This window comes from Pinus tabuliformis, chromosome J (assembly GCF_031772625.1).
Source record: "Pinus tabuliformis cultivar Carrire ecotype Pingquan chromosome J, CPIR1, whole genome shotgun sequence".
NCBI lineage: Eukaryota > Viridiplantae > Streptophyta > Pinopsida > Pinales > Pinaceae > Pinus > Pinus tabuliformis.
Genome location: NC_142295.1, coordinates 1,455,813,788 through 1,455,831,365, shown reverse-complemented (window position 1 = coordinate 1,455,831,365; position 17,578 = coordinate 1,455,813,788). Strand labels below are relative to the sequence as shown.

At 38.8% G+C, this 17,578-nt stretch overlaps 1 pseudogene; it reads left to right on the top strand.

Moving 5' to 3' along the window:
* The first annotated feature begins 851 nt into the window (after positions 1-851).
* Positions 852-14,373, top strand: LOC149232858 (pectate lyase-like; annotated as a pseudogene).
* Positions 14,374-17,578: the final 3,205 nt, after the last annotated feature.

Sequence of the window (17,578 nt, the reverse complement as noted above, 5' to 3'; positions counted from 1 at the left end):
ACAACTAATTTGTAATATATTTTCCTTAATTATTATTGACATTTGAGAGCCAAAATGTGAGCTGAATTTTATGCTTATCAAATACTCATTTTCTGTTTTTGTGTGATTCCAATAGTAAAGCATGTGGAATGCTTAGAGATTGGAAATTTAATGGGAAAACACACGATCTTATACTAAACACATTTATATTTATGTTTTTTGTTTCATCTATGTCATATGCACTGAAAGCTGCGTCATCTCCATGTGGAAAGCTTTGGTATTGAAATTTTTGCCAACTAACTGAAGACCGGCAAAGGAGTTTGTTGGGTATGACCGGGAGAGAAGTTTGTTGGGTAATCGTCTAAATCGCCCTGTGAGGCTCATCATTCCCAACTTCTCGGCCATGGAACAGTGACATTTGAGAATACAGTTTACAGGTGATACCTGCATTAATGTCTGGCCAATGTACATGGTCATGTTTTGAGGAGTTCAGTGTTTTGGGAAAAGTGTACAGGTAAAAAATGGCTCGGAATTCTATGAAAGTATGCATCAGGTTAAAGAGGTCCAAAATTTTATAAAAGTCTGTGTCATACATGTATGTACGAGATCCGAAGTACTATAAGAAGTGAACGTGTTTGGTGACCAGCCAGTGCTATGAGAAGAGAACTGTCTTCGCTAGCCGTTGATGAGTTTTCCCTTTCACTGCCAATTCATTGCACCTCACAGTGGTTGAAGTGATTTCTTTTCAGGGTTTCTCTTATTTTTTCCCATACCGGGAGAATTTAGAGTTGCAGCATCACCCTTGCTTTAATATTTCGAATCATTGTTTAGTTGGGAAGACAGCGGCCATATTTGGTGTTGAGTTGTGCAGGATGACCAATGGAAGTAGTATTACGATTTGCATGCTCTTGGTCGGAATCCTATGGATCTGTGGCCAGGCGCCCCACTGTTTTGCAAGAAAGGCGTTTGGAGGAGAAGCAGAGCATGTCAATAGCAGCGCCTTGATCTCTGCTGTGGAAAAGTAAATAAAAGACCCTACATTGATGAACTGAGTTTAATTCACAACATCATTTATCAACTATCATAGTTGTTCATTATAAATGTTTTCTTTTGTTTGAATTCAGTTGTTTGTTTATGACATGACATATTTGTCTATATTTGACTGATTCCATTTTGAATGCAGAAGCAGTATCAACAGCACAACACGAGAGCTGGCGTTTTTGTCACACGCAACAGGTAACCCTATCGATGACTGTTGGATGGGGGACCCCAATTAGCGCCAAAACAGAAAACGGCTAGCAGATTGTGGCGTTGGATTTGGCAAGGGCGCCATTGGAGGCAGAGAGGGAAGGATTTATATCGTTAGGGATCCCGGTGATGATCCAGTGAATCCTAGGCGCGGCACCCTACGTTATGGGGTCATTCAGGAAGAGCCCCTGTGGATTATTTTCAAGAGAGACATAGCGATCCAACTGAAGGAGGAACTGATCATGAACAGTTACAAAACAATTGATGGACGTGGAGTCAATGTCCACATAGCAAACGGACCCTGCATCACCATTCAAGATGTGAATCATATCATCATTCACAACATTCACATTCACGACTGTAAGAAACCAAATCGAGTAGGAGACTGTTGAAAATGTAATTTCAACGCGCACGTACTACTCCAAAACCACCGAACAAAACCATAAAACCGGCCAGGATCATATCGCACCGCCATCCATGAAAAGTGGTTTCCGTATTGTTGAGCTCCGATGCGATTTGGAGGCGACGCGTGTCACCCGCATGACATCAGCAAACGAAACCCATCGGAAGTTAAAGCTCGGTGAAAATCTGCCTTCCGATATCCTCTCCATCGTCCGATCTCGTTGCGTGTTCTCCGCTGTTGATCAATTGAAGCTGCATACAAACCAAGGTCAAATCATATTTTGCGTGGAGTAAATTAAAAGCATGGTTGACCATACGTTTTAATTAATGAACTGTCATATGCGTAGGTGAAGTTTTAATGTTTCTTTTATGCGGGAGGTATGGGCATAAATTTTATATGTGTTATATTTTAAATCGAGCGTTGACCATATGTAAGGTAAAAAGAAAGGCCACGGTAATATAGAGTTTTTTTTTACGTATTATGTTTTATACATAGCGAGCAAAAACATATATGCTTGAGTCTTGCTCATTGTATTTTTGGCAAGGGGAAACACACTGCAGTGTGTAGAAAAACAAGAACAGGGGCGTGAGTTTTTTTTTGTGATGTAATTTTTTTTTTTTATGTGTTGGCCATCGTAAAACAGAGGAGTAGCTAAAGAAAACCATGTGTGGTTTTGCACAACAGTGCATAAAGAAAATGGTGGAGCCTAAGTTGTTTTTACACCAGTGAATGTAAATTTTGTTTTACAGCAGTAAGATCATGTAAACTTTTGTTACAGCAGTAAGTTGTTTTTCACAGCAGTGAATATGAAAATGATTTTACAGTGGTAAATCTTTGTATCAGGTTTTAATGAATAGAATGTTTTTATGGTGGTGAAATACTTTGTCTCTCAGTGAAATTTTTTTGAGTCTTCCTGTGCACAAAAAGATCCTGGAGTAAAGTAAAACAGAGCATTGTCTCTGTGTGTGTGTTTGAAAATTTGGTTTTGGTATTTCCCCAGCAAAAAAATACCCAACAGTGGTATCAGAGCAGGACCAGGCTCTTTAAAGAAGTTAAAGAAGCTGAAGGAAGAAGGTTTGTAGCTGCAGCAAAACCTCTTAGGCAGTCAGAAGACTCAGACATCAAAGGATTCAGGGATTTCAAAAGTTTTTTTTGTGTTGCTGAAGAAACAGTCAGCTGTTTAAACACACAGTCAAGGATTTAGTGGCATAGATCAGAATACAAGGAATGGCCAGCACAAGCACTGGTATGGGTTTGTTTAACACCCAGCTCCCACAGTTTAATGGGAAGAACTATGATTATTGGTCAATAACTATGACAGCCCTGCTTGCCTCCCAAGACTTATGGGAAATAGTTGAAGATGGCTTTGAAGAACCAGCAGATGAAACTGAGTTCAATGCATTAACTCAGGGAGAGAAGGATCTGCTTAAGAACAATAGGAAGAAGGATTCAAAAGCCCGAGTGTTGTTGTATCTAGCAGTAGACCAGAGTATGTTTCCAAGGTTAGCAGCAGCTAAGACAGCCAATGAAGCATGGCAAACCCTCAAGACAGCCTATCAAGGCATGGAGAGAGTGAAGACAACAAAACTTCAATTGCTGAGAAAGGATTTTGAGAATCTGAACATGAAGGAGTCAGATAACATTGACTCATTCTTCACTCATGTGATTGGTGTAATCACACAAATGAGAACTCATGGAGAAACCATTGAAGACAGAAGGATTGTGGAGAAAATATTGAGGGTCTTACCCTCAAGGTTTGATGCCATAGTCACCACCATTGAAGAGACAAAGGATCTCTCAAACTATTCAGTTGATGAGCTACATGCATCACTGATAACACATGAGCAGAGGTTGAGTAGGAATGAAAACTCATCTCTTGAGCAAGCCTTCAAGACCCAGATGTCCTTTGGAAGAGGAAGAGGTCAAGGCAGAGGAAACAAGAGAGGAAGAGGCAGAAGCCAGAACAGAGGAGGAAGGAACAGCTCAGCAAATGCACAAGGAAGAGGCAGCAATCCAAATCAGAACCAAGGCCAAGGCAGCAGCCAACAAGGAGGACAATATCATGCTCAAGGACAAAGGTATGATAAATCTAATGTTCAATGCTATTATTGCAAAAAGTATGGACATTATGCAAGTGATTGTAGAAAGAAACAACATGATATGAACACTAGACAAAATGCAAATGTTACTAGAGAAAACAGCAGTCAAAGTAATGTGTTGTTAGCCTGTAACATGGCTGAAACAAACAGTGAGGAAATTTGGTTTTTAGACTCAGGTTGCAGCAACCATATGACAGGAAACATAGCCTTCTTTTCTGCTTTAGATCAGAATATGAAATCAGAGGTCACACTAGGAACTGATAGCAAAGTCTCTGTTATGGGAAAAGGGGAGGTAAAAATATTTACAAAGCAAGGAGAAAGGAAAACCATAGCAGATGTCTACTATGTCCCCGGAATGAGATGTAACCTATTGAGTGTTGGACAACTTATCCAAAAGGGTTACAATGTTTACTTTGAAAATGATGTGTGCACCATCATGGATATACCACCCAGCAAAAGATGCATTGTTGAAGTGAAGATGACAAGGAACAGGATGTTCCCTCTCAGGATCCAGGCAGATTTGAAAAACAAAAGAGAAATTGCAGCAGTTACCCAAGAGGCTTTCCAAAGCATGCCAAAGGATGAGAATTGGTTGTGGCACTTGAGATTTGGACATCTCAATTTTGGAGGTCTGAATTTGTTGAGTAGGAAAGGAATGGTGAAAGGATTGCCATTGATAGAGAAGCCGGACAGCCTTTGTGAAGGCTGCATATTGGGAAAACAACATAGAGAAAGTTTTCCATCAGGGAAAAGCATAAGGGCAAAGGCACCCTTAGAAATCATCCACTCAGATTTATGTGGACCAATGCAAGCTCCATCATTAGCAGGCAGCCTATATTTCCTAACATTCATTGATGACTGTACAAGAAAGACTTGGATATATTTCCTTAAAAACAAAAGTGAAGTGTTTGAGAAATTCCAAAATTTCAAAGCACTTGTGGAGAACCAAAGCGGGCTGCACATAAAAGTATTGAGAACTGATAGAGGAGGTGAGTATATCTCCAAGGAATTCCTAAGATTTTGTAGAGAAAATGGAATTCATAAACAGTTTACAGCAAGGTACACTCCGCAGCAAAATGGAGTTGCTGAAAGGAAGAACAGGACCATCATGGATATGGCAAGGAGCATGCTGAAGGCAAAGCATTTGCCAAATGATTATTGGGCTGAAGCTGTAAATTGTGCAGTGTATATTTTGAACAGGTGTCCTACAAAAGCAGTCATGAACAAGGTGCCAGAAGAGGCATGGAGTGGGAGAAAGCAAGGAGTCACCCACATGAGAGTTTTTGGATGTGTGGCCTATGCACACATTCCAGATCAGCTAAGGAGGAAGTTGGACAGCAAAGGGGAGAAATGCATCTTCATTGGATACAGTGAGGAATCCAAGGCATACAGGTTGTATATCCCATCCACCAAGAAGTTTTTTGTCAGCAGAGATGTTCAGTTCATTGAAGAGGAAGCTTGGGATGGAAGCATAGAGAAAACAGTGAATGTTAAAAACTGTTTGTCTCATGATGAAGATGAAGAGGAGGTGGCTGAAATACATCCCCAAACAGCAGCGCCAACACAAGGACAGCAAGGGACACCATTGAGGATAAATGAGAGTGCTTCTCCAAGCACACCACAAGGAGGAAATTCAAGTGCATCTTCAAGCACTTGCACACCAAGTGAACGAGGTAAGAAGTTTAGAAATCTAAGTGACATTTATAATGAAGGAATGAATTCCTTATTTGCCTTGTATTGTCATGTTGATGATCCTATTCATTTCGAAGATGCAATTAAAGATAGGAAATGGATAGAAGCTATGGATGAGGAGATGAATGCCATAGAGAGAAACAAAACATGGGATTTGGTAGAGTTACCAAAAGGCAAAGAAGTCATTGGTGTGAAATGGGTCTACAAGACCAAAAGCAATGCTGAAGGCAAGATTGAAAGGCACAAGGCAAGGCTGGTTGTCAAAGGGTACAAGCAGCAGTATGGGAGAGATTATGAGGAGACTTTCGCACCGGTTGCAAGAATGGAAACCGTGAGAGCAGTGCTGTCCATAGCAGCACAAAACAAATGGAAAGTCTACCAAATGGACGTGAAGTCAGCATTCCTAAATGGAGTGTTAATGGAAGAGGTCTATGTGGAACAGCCTCTCGGATATGAGAAGAAAGGTGAAGAGCACAAAGTGTGCAAATTGAAGAAAGCTCTTTATGGGCTGAAGCAAGTGCCAAGAGCATGGTACAGCAGGATAGACTCATATCTATTGGATAATGAATTTGACAAATGTGAAGGAGAGCCCACAGTCTACATCAAGGAAAAGGATGGTAAAATTTTAATTGTTGTCTTGTATGTAGATGATGTTATTTTCACTGGAAATGATATTTGTCTTATTGAGAATTTTAAATCAGTCATGAAGGATGAATTTGAAATGACTGACATGGGTTTGTTGAGATACTTCTTAGGCATAGAAGTAGATCAAAATGAAAAAGGGATTTTTATATCTCAAGCAAGATATGTAAATCAAGTTTTGGGCAGATTTAAGATGGAAGAATGCAAGGCAGCAATCACTCCCACAGTAATGGGATTAAAGCTCAGCAGAGAGGACAGCAGCAAGGATTTTGATCCTAGCTTGTACAAAAGTATTGTAGGCAGCCTTATGTATTTAACAGCTACTAGGCCTGATTTAATGTATGCTGTTAGTTTGATTTCCAGATTCATGGAGAGGCCAAAGGAGGCACATTGGCAGGCAGCAAAGAGAATTTTGAGGTATGTCAAAGGTACCAAAATGTTTGGCATATTATATAGTGTCTCAGAAAGTTCAGATTTAATTGGTTACACTGATAGCGATTGGGCTGGAAGTGTAGATGATCGGAAGAGCACTTCCGGTTATGTTTTTAATATGGGTTCAGGAGCCATTTCATGGGCTTCTAAGAAGCAGTCCATTGTAGCATTGTCTACAGCAGAGGCTGAATATGTGGCAGCTACAGCAGCAGCATGTCAAGCAGTGTGGATGAGAAGAATGTTGAGAAGCTTAGGCCAAGAGCAGGCAAAAGCGACAGTGATATTTTGTGACAATAGCTCAGCTATTGCATTGTCAAAGAATTCAGTGTTTCACAAGAGAACGAAGCACATTGATACAAGGTTTCACTACATCAGAGAATTGGTGAACAATGGAGAAATTGTCCTAGAACACTGCAGGACTCAAGAACAGGTTGCGGACATCTTGACAAAGCCGCTGGATCAGAAAAGCTTTGAATTTTTGAGGAAGTGTTTGGGTATGACCGAATGCCCAGCAGTTGAAATTAAAGGGGAGTGTTGAAAATGTAATTTCAACGCGCACGTACTACTCCAAAACCACCGAACAAAACCATAAAACCGGCCAGGATCATATCGCACCGCCATCCATGAAAAGTGGTTTCCGTATTGTTGAGCTCCGATGCGATTTGGAGGCGACGCGTGTCACCCGCATGACATCAGCAAACGAAACCCATCGGAAGTTAAAGCTCGGTGAAAATCTGCCTTCCGATATCCTCTCCATCGTCCGATCTGGTTGCGTGTTCTCCGCCGTTGATCGATTGAAGCTGCATACAAACCAAGGTCAAATCATATTTTGCGTGGAGTAAATTAAAAGCATGGTTGACCATACGTTTTAATTAATGAACTGTCATATGCGTAGGTGAAGTTTTAATGTTTCTTTTATGCGGGAGGTATGGGCATAAATTTTATGTGTTATATTTTAAATCGAGCGTTGACCATATGTAAGGTAAAAAGAAAGGCCACGGTAATATAGAGTTTTTTTTTACGTATTATGTTTTATACATAGCGAGCAAAAACATATATGCTCGAGTCTTGCTCATTGTATTTTTGGCAAGGGGAAACACACTGCAGTGTGTAGAAAAACAAGAACAGGGGCGTGAGTTTTTTTTTGTGATGTAATTTTTTTTTTTTATGTGTTGGCCATCGTAAAACAGAGGAGTAGCTAAAGAAAACCATGTGTGGTTTTGCACAGCAGTGCATAAAGAAAATGGTGGAGCCTAAGTTGTTTTTACACCAGTGAATGTAAATTTTGTTTTACAGCAGTAAGATCATGTAAACTTTTGTTACAGCAGTAAGTTGTTTTTCACAGCAGTGAATATGAAAATGATTTTACAGTGGTAAATCTTTGTATCAGGTTTTAATGAATAGAATGTTTTTATGGTGGTGAAATACTTTGTCTCTCAGTGAAATTTTTTTGAGTCTTCCTGTGCACAAAAAGATCCTGGAGTAAAGTAAAACAGAGCATTGTCTCTGTGTGTGTGTTTGAAAATTTGGTTTTGGTATTTCCCCAGCAAAAAAATACCCAACAGAGACGCTTTCGTGAGGGATTGTCCATCTCATTATGGGTTGAGAGGGATAGCAGATCAAGATGGGATATCGATCCTTGCCTCAACCCACATTTGGATCGACCATTGCTCCTTATCCAGATGCGAAGATGGTCTTATTGATGCAGTGAGTGCATCCACAGCAATGACAATTTCAAACAACTACTTCAGTGACCATGACAGGGTTCCACATTCAATCTCATCCCATGTCTTCCTGGCTTTGTTAAGCATATCAATTCTCATAATTTTCACGGTTAATTTCTTTCTTCTTTCTTGAAAATCTATAACAGTAGTTGCTTTGATCTTCTCTGTGTGTATTTGTGTACTGGGGGTAATGTTGTTGGGTCATGATGACAAAAATATTCAAGACAAAATCATGCAAATAACCATAGCATACAACCATTTTGGGGAAGGTCTAGTAGAACGAATGCCTAGGTAAATACTTGTATTAATCTCCGCCTTAGCTTTCCAAAAGTAATAGATGTACAGTCAACTGAATGTAATGAAGTGAATGAGAAGCAAATTAGGGTTGTTAATAGTTATTGATGAATTGAATGAATGCATGTAGATGTCGACTTGGGCACTTCCATATAGTAAACAATGACTACACTCATTGGCACATGTATGCCATTGGTGGAAGTGAAAACCCTACCATATTGAGTCAAGGCAACCGTTTCTTGGCACTTGAAGAACCTAGAGCTAAAGAGGTGATTACTAATATTCATGTTCACAAACAAAGAAAGCATATCAATATAAATTTCTATTTTTTTATCAAATGATCTAACAACCATAGCACATAATGCAATTTCCTTGAAGTTAAAAGTTAACTAGATAATATTGATCTGATCTGCCCCACGTATGTTGGAATGTAATTTCAACTGCAGCAACAGTTGACAAGAAAACGCACTTTCACCTGCAAACAATCCCAGCAGTCCATCTGTCTTTATTCCAACGGGTATTATTTGTTTCGGCTTATTCACGCCACCGCCATAAGTGTCTTTTCGCCCTTTACCTATTTGTATTCCCAAAGGAGGAGGAAGATCAGATCTGGGCTTTGCACAATAACTGCTCACCAAGAGTTGAAGCGGTTGATGGATAAGTTATGACCGCTTCCTGCACTATATATAGAGCCACAGCAGTGTTAATCACTCTGCAATATAGCACAACAACGCTCAAATGTAATTTCTTTGTGTTTAAGAAAGAATGTGTAGCAGCACGAGCTCACATGAATGAAGCGCTCTTGCACAGCAGTGCAGGGACTGAAAAGTAAGAGAGAGGTGCAGCAGCATAAGGTTAGAAGAAGTTGTTTTATGCACAACAGTGCAATGATAAACAACAGTGATAGACAGAGTTGCTGAGATAGAGTTGCTGAAAGAGAGTGATGAGACAGAGATGCTGAAACAGCAGTACTGAGACACAGTGCTGAGACAGCAGTGCTGAGAGAAAGAGTTGCTGAGACAGCAGTGCTGAGACAGATGTATATGTAGCAGCATAAATGTATTGAAAGTTTTACACACAGTAGTGTAAAATATTAGGCAGACACAACAATGTCAATTTGGACAGATTGAAGTGCCTCTGAAGCAGGCATGTTTGAATTCCTCTGTTAAGAGGTAAATGTTATTTGTGTGGAACATAAGCATTCTTTTGGTGAATCCCTCTGTCAAGAGGAAGGTGCTTTTCAAGCACAGTGTTTGGTGAATCCTTCTATCAAGAGGAAGATGCTTTTTAGCATAGACTGGTAAATCCCTCTGTTAAAGAGGAAGATGCTCTTTAGCATAGATTGGTAAATCCCTCTGTTAAGAGGAAGATGTTTTGTAAAGGAGTTGTGGAAATCCCTCTATGTGAGGAAGACTTATTTTTATCAGTTAGTTTATCGTTCATAAATAGAAGTTTCTTTCTGTGCGTTGTTGTTACACCGTAAGTCGAAAAATACTTGATGTCAAAAATCTCCGTTGCTGTTACACCGTAACTCAAAAAATACTTGACGTCAAAAGGTTACGTTGCTGCAACACCAAAAATTTACGTTGCTACAACACCATGAACAACAACTGAAAAAAAACTGTGTTGCTGCAACACCAGTTACAACAAAGCGATTTTTTCTGTTTTCGCTGTATTAAGACAGAGTATTATGTTGATCAGTTTTTGATCCTGAGGCAAAGTAGAGTATTATTTTATGCTCTGTTCTTTTGTTTTTGAATCATCAGAGATTCCGAAAACAGAGTATTACTCTCTGTTCATATTTTTTTTGTTGTTTCGGAATTTATCAGAAAATTCTCAACAGTGGAAACAGAGGATTTTTCCACTGTATTTTGTTTGGAATAACCAGAAATTCCCGACATGGTATCAGAGCTTGTCCAGGCTCTTTGAAGACATCAAAGAAGCTGAAGGAAAGATTTCTTGCAGCAGCAGCTTCTCCAGCAGAGTGAAGACTCAGTCAAGAAAGATCCAGGTATTTGTCAAGTTTTCTGTGTTACTTATGGCTCTTTGAAATCACCAAGAAAATCTAAATTTGCAAACCTACCCCTACAATATGTTGTACAACTACATGTGTCACATGTTTTTACCTTTGTCATACTCACACTTGTGTGTTGATGTTGGGTTTTGTTGCACATGTGGGTTAGATCTGTTAGAAGAAATCATCCCTTGATTAGTAAGGTTTCTTCCTTGCTACAAATCCTCTTGTTGTTTTTCCTCTAGTTACTCTACACACTTGAGTGAATTTCCTTCAACCAATTACTAAGATCTTCACCTATCCCACAGTCAGTTATTTTAATACACAGTCAAGTATTGCAAGAATGGCCAGCACCAGCACTAGCATGGGTATTTTTAATACTCAGCTCCCACTACTTAATGAGAAAAATTATGACTATTGGGCAATAGTTATGAGAGCTTTGCTTTTCTCAGAAGATTTATGGGAATTTGTTGAAGATGGTTTTGAAGAACCAGCAAATGAAAATGAGTTTAATAGCTTAACTCAGGCAGAGAAAGAGTTGTTGAAGAACTATAAGAAGAAAGATGCTTTGGCCCTCTACTTCTTGTATCAAGTAGTGAATGAAAGTGTTTTTCCACAGATAGTAGCAGCCAAGACATCCATAGAAGCATGGCAAACTCTCAAGACAGCCTATCAAGGTATGGAGAAAGTGAAGACAGCAAAACTACAGTTGTTGAGGAAAGATTTTGAGAACCTGCGTATGAAGGAGTCAGACAATATTGACTCATTATTCACACAAGCAATTGGTTTGGTCACAGAGATAAGGTCTCATGGAGAAACTCTTGAAGAAAGAAGGATTATGGAGAAACTATTGAGGTGCCTACCCTCAAAGTTTGATGTAATTGTTACCACCATAGAAGAGACAAAGGATCTATCAAATTTTTCAGTTGATGAACTTCATGCATCACTGATAACACATGAGCAGAGGTTGAGTAGAAATGAAAACTCATCTCTAGAGCAAGCCTTCAAGACCCAGATGTCATTTAGAAGAGGAAGAGGTCAAGGCAGAGGAAACAAGAGAGGAAGAGGCAGAAGCCAATACAGAGGTGGAAGAAACAGTCCAGCAAACGTTCAAGGAAGAGGCAGCAATCCAAATCAGAACCAAGGCCATGGAAGCAGCCAACAAAGTGGACATCATCATGCTCAAGGACAAAGGTATGAAAAATCCAATGTCCAATGTTATTATTGTAAAAAATATGGGCACTATGCAAATGAATGTAGGAAGAAATTGGTCAGCAAAGGGGAGAAATGTATTTTCATTGGATACAGTGAGGAATCCAAAGCTTACAGGTTGTATATCCCATCCACCAAAAAGTTTTTTGTGAGCAGAGATGTTCAATTTATTGAGGAGGAAGCTTAGGATGGAAGCATAGAGAAAACAGTTAATGTTAAAAACTCTTTGTCTCATAATGATGAAGATGAGGAGATGGCTGAAGTACATCCCCAAATAGCAGCGCCAACACAAGGGCAGCAAGTCGCACCCTTGAGGAGAAATGAATGTGCTTCTCCAAGCACACCACAAGAAGCAACAAATGAAGGTACAAATTCTTTGTTTGCTTTATCTAGTCATGTTGATGACCCTGTTTATTTAGAAGATGGAGTTCAAGATAGGAAATGGACAGAACCCATGAATGGGAGAAAGGAATTGAAGTTCCTTGAAGATCTATTTAAAGAATATGGAGTTCGATATGTAACTCTTGCCAAGATGGCTGAGATGGGCTTCACTGCCAAAACCCTTGTCAATATGACAGAGGAAGAGATTGAAGATTTGATGATGACCCTGGAAGAACTCTATCATATGAATCTTCCTATAGGGGAGATATATGGAATTAAATCTGTCATAAGAGCAGAGAAGGAGCAGGTCACTGATATTCTGACCAAACCATTGGATCAGAAAAATTTCGAATTTTTGATGAAGTGTCTGGGTATGACTGATAACCCAGCAGTTGAAATTAAAGGGGAGTGTTGGAATGTAATTTCAACTGCAGCAACAGTTGAAAAGAAATCGCACTTTCACCTGCAAACAATCCCAGCAGTCCATCTGTCTTTATTCCAATGGGTATTATTTGTTTCGGCTTATTCACGCCACCGCCATAAGTGTCTTTTCACCCTTTACCTGTTTGTATTCCCAAAGGAGGAGGAAGATCAGATCTCGGCTTTGCGCAATAACTGCTCACCAACAACATTAAAGAAGAAACATGGCCGAGAAGGAGAGTACCACCCTCGAGCCAGCCGCAGCATTTATCAGTCTTGGGTTTCAACACCACCGACTCAAGAAGCATAGCAGAATGTGAAAAGATCAGATTTGTTCATTATGTGTAGCAGGAACTCTGTCAGAGAGTTGAAGTGGTTGATGGATAAGTTATGACCGCTTCCTGCACTATATATAGAGCCACAGCAGTGTTAATCACTCTGCAATATAGCGCAGCACGCTCAAATGTAATTTTTGTGTGTTTAAGAAAGAATGTGCAGCAGCACGAGCTCACATGAATGAAGCGCTCTTGCACAGTAGTGCAGGGACTGAAAAGTAAGAGAGAGGTGCAGCAGCGTAAGGTTAGAAGAAGTTGTTTTATGCACAACAGTGCAATGATAAACAGCAGTGATAGACAGAGTTGCTGAGATAGAGTTGCTGAAACAGAGTGCTGAGACAGAGATGCCGAATCAGCAGTACTGAGACACAGTGCTGAGAGAAAAAGTTGCTGAGACAGCAGTTCTGCGACAGCTGTATATGTAGCAGCATAAATGTATTGAAAGTTTTACACACAGTAGTGTAAAATATCAGGCAGACACAACAATGTCAATTTGGACAGATTGAAGTGCCTCTGAAGCAGGCATGTTGGAATTCCTCTGTTAAGAGGTAAATGTTATTTGTGTGGAACAGAAGCGTTCCTTTGGTGAATCCCTCTATCAAGAGGAAGGTGCTTTTCAAGCACAGTGTTTGGTGAATCCTTCTATCAAGAGTAAGATGCTTTTCAGCATAGACTGGTAGATCCCTCTGTTAAAGAGGAAGATGCTCTTTAGCATAGATTGGTAAATCCCTCTATTAAGAGGAAGATGTTTTGTAATAGGAGTTGTGGAAATCCCTCTATGTGAGGAAGACTTATTTTTATTAGTTAGTTTATCGTTCATAAATAGAAGTTTCTTTCTGTGCATTGCTGTTACACCGTAAGTCGAAAAATACTTGACGTAAAAAATCTCCGTTGCTGTTACAACGTAACTCAAAAAATACTTGACGTCAAAAGGTTACGTTGCTGCAACACCAAAAATTTACGTTGCTGCAACACCATGAACAACAACTGAAAAAAAACTGCGTTGCTGCAACACCAGTTACAGCAAAGCGATTTTTTCTGTTTTCGCTGTATTAAGACAGAGTATTATGTTGACCAGTTTTTGATATTGAGGCAAAGTAGAGTATTATTTTATGCTCTGTTCTTTTGTTTTTGAATCATCAGAGATTCTGAAAACAAAGTATTACTCTCTGTTCATATTTTTTTTGTTGTTTCGGAATTTATCAAAAAATTCTCAACAATGGAAACAGAGGATTTTTCCACTGTATTTTGTTTGGAATAACGAGAAATTCCCGACAAGGTAACGAAGCGTTTAAGTGCGAGTAATGAAGGGATGCTATGGAATTGGATATCAAGAGATGATCTGCTACTGAATGGCGCAATTTTTCAACAATCGGGATCAGTTTCTCAAACCTTGAGTACATTTAGTGTAAATCCTATGCCTGGTAATCTTGTAGGATCTATCACTGAGAACGCAGGTGCACTCACATGCAGAAAAGGGAAACGAGGTCGTTGTTAACTCTTATTGACTTCAACCTGCTGACTTCAACCCTTATAACAAATAAAATCTTATTGACTTCAAGCTGCAAAGAAATGCTTGAGATATGGTACTGAAATATTAGGTCTTTGAGAAGGCTTATTCTATAGTGATGATATAGTGGATGTGAAAATGGAACTAGATTTTTTCTTTAAATTGATTTTCATTTGTTCTTTATATCATTTCTTCATTCGTTGTGGCCTTACTTGGAAATTCTTCTTGATATTGATAGTATCTATTGGTGGTTGGAGTTTTTGTACTAAATTTGAAGGAACTTGTGCTTCAAACTGTTTGTTCATGGATTCAACATCACATAATATTGTAATTTACTGATGAGACGCATGGACACTATATTCTCATTCATGTATCTTCAGAAAATTTTTTTTTTTTTAAAATAAAAAATCACAAATAACAGATAAAAACAAATACAAATAAGTATAAACAAAAAAATAGGTGCAATTTTTACCTACATAATCGTGGCCAACTGAGACTACCTATGAGTATTTTGTTGATAAAATATTTGTCTGATGTCAAATTGGAGTTCTTCCTAAGCTAGATGAAAGTAAAATCAATGAAAGATATATATAGTATACACACTCTTGCAAAATTATTCGGAATGATATGTTAAACATATTGAAAAAGAGCTTGCTTGAAAAAGTTATTAGTAAGTTTATGACTAGATAAATAAGAACTATTTTTAACCCACATCTTTGTTTAATGATAAATTAACACAATTCCAATTGGATAGGGAGGAAATTGTTTTAGTTATAGTTTTAAAAGTACTCAGAATTGATATGTTAAATATGATGATAAATAAGTTGGGAGGAGTTTTCATAGATTTATTTTTAGAATATACAACAACTAATTTGGGTGTAAAGTTTTCCATCATCATTGAAATGTGGTGATTCAAGTTAATAGGTGAAGTATATTTTAAGGAATATCTCCTCGGACTTCAAAAATATAGTTATTTTATTACTCAAATCATGATTGTTCAAACTTTATTTTTTAAAAGGCTTTCTCATCCATCTTGAATATAATAACATATAATATGTCTTAACATATGCTTTGAATATGTGATATTTTTTTTTTATAGGTAATCATATGATAATTCAATGAGTTGATTCACAAAAATTATTGACAATCCATGTGATAGATCGTGTGATAGAACCTTCAAATAACTTGTAGTAAAATGCTGAATTGTAGTGATATTATATCAACATTTTATTGATGGGGGATTTCATTTATATGTATATTTGTATGAGAAGGTATTCATTTAATTTTTATTAGAATTTATACTATGAATAAGAAAATATGATTATTGTGGAAGAATGATAATCTAAGAAATTTTGTAAACACATATTATCAAATGAGAAAATAATTCATGCAAATATAGTTAATAAAATGCCTTATTAAAGCATGAGTTTTAAGAAAAGAAATTGAAATTCAAGGGATCATTTAAAAACAAAGGATCATTTAAAAACAAAGGATCATTTAAAAAAATAATTATATGGGTGTGTTGGACACCTAATCCTAAATGGTTAGTGTGGAAGTTGAATGTACCAAAGAAATCCAAGAGACCTTGGGATCTGAAACCCAAGAGTCACATAATGTACTATAAATGTATATCTCCTGTTAATAAAAAAATGAACTCACATGATTTATCTTTCCTATTCTATGTTTCCCATGTGTGTTTAACATGGTATCAGAGCGGGCGATTGCTGGTCCTGCTTCAATTTGAGCCATTTGTTTTATGGCCTTTGTGTGCAGTTTATTTCTGCCATCAATTCTGCATCTCAGGAATATTTTCTCACGAATATTTCTTCAGCTAAATGTTAGCTGCTCCTGGCGCTGTCCAGCACTGTCCAAGCGGTTCTTCTGACATGTCTGTCTGCCATATTTTTACCTGCGCTCTCTGTCCATAAGCGTTTCATGCACTCTCATTCATTCATAAACGTTCCTGAGACTGCGCACTGTCCTGAGACTGAGCGCCTCTGTCCTGAGACTGCACATCTGTCCATATCGGTTTAACGCTGTTTCATAACATTTTTTGAATGCGTTTCCATTTGAACGTTGTCCATATCATATTAACGCTGTTCAATTTTAACGCTGCGTTGGTATCATTATTGAATGGCTGTTGAATATTAATGCTCTGCGTTACCTGACCTCTGACTCTGCCTCAGAAACGCCTGTCGACCTCTGCGCATTCCATTTTTACTACACCTCATTACTAAAAGCTGGTGACATTACTGTACACTGTTCTGACATTAATGAAACGTTGTGCTGCTCTTTTCATTCCATTGAAACGCCCCTGCCTGGCCCTGATGGATTATGATGCTCCTCTGATATATCGTGTCTGATGTTTGTACCAATTTTCTGAGTAACTGTCCCTGGCCCTGATGGATTAGGATGATCCCCTGTTAAATTGCGCCTGATGTTTGTGGTAATTTTCTGAGCGCCCTAAAATTTGAGTGGAGGTCCTTGGCCATCGCAGATGTGCTCCCGAGAATTGGTTCTCTCTACTTTTCTTTCTTCCACGCTGTTCACTCTTTGTTTGTGGACTACTAGAGATTTGTTGGTGGAAGAGACTGCGTCTTGAAATCTAACTGGCAGCGGTCCTTCTGAGGAATGCTTGGAGTTCATCAGCTTTCCAGTTATGCTTTGCTTGCATCGCTCTGATGAACCCTCAAAGAGCTCTGATCCCTTGAGAACGAAGTCATTTCCATGAGTTGGGTGTATGATATCATCTTCTGATAAATCATGCCAGACATAGCCATTCTTGTAGCTCCTCTTCGATGACCAGGAGAACGCGTTGGCCATGCCTTTTCCACGCAGAGCATTCAAACGCTGTTTAACATCGCTCAAGTATAGGCCTTCATTTGAAGACAGTGTAACTTCCATGAAATGGGGATGTTCAAGCTGACCATTCCTGCTAAGATAATACAAGACCTGAACTCTTCTGGGCATAAGCTTTGATTTGGGTTCGATCCAGCTGAGCTCTCTGCTCTGCTGCTTCATTCTCAGTTCCAATCGGCCTTTTGGGCTAACCAACATGATCAAGCAAGCGGGTCTGTAACTCAGAATATCAGAAAATGGCATGCGTGCTGGCTACAAGCCTCTCTCAACGTTCATAGATAGGAACGATTGCGGAGTCCTACAATCAGATATATAAGGCTGTTACGCTTTATAG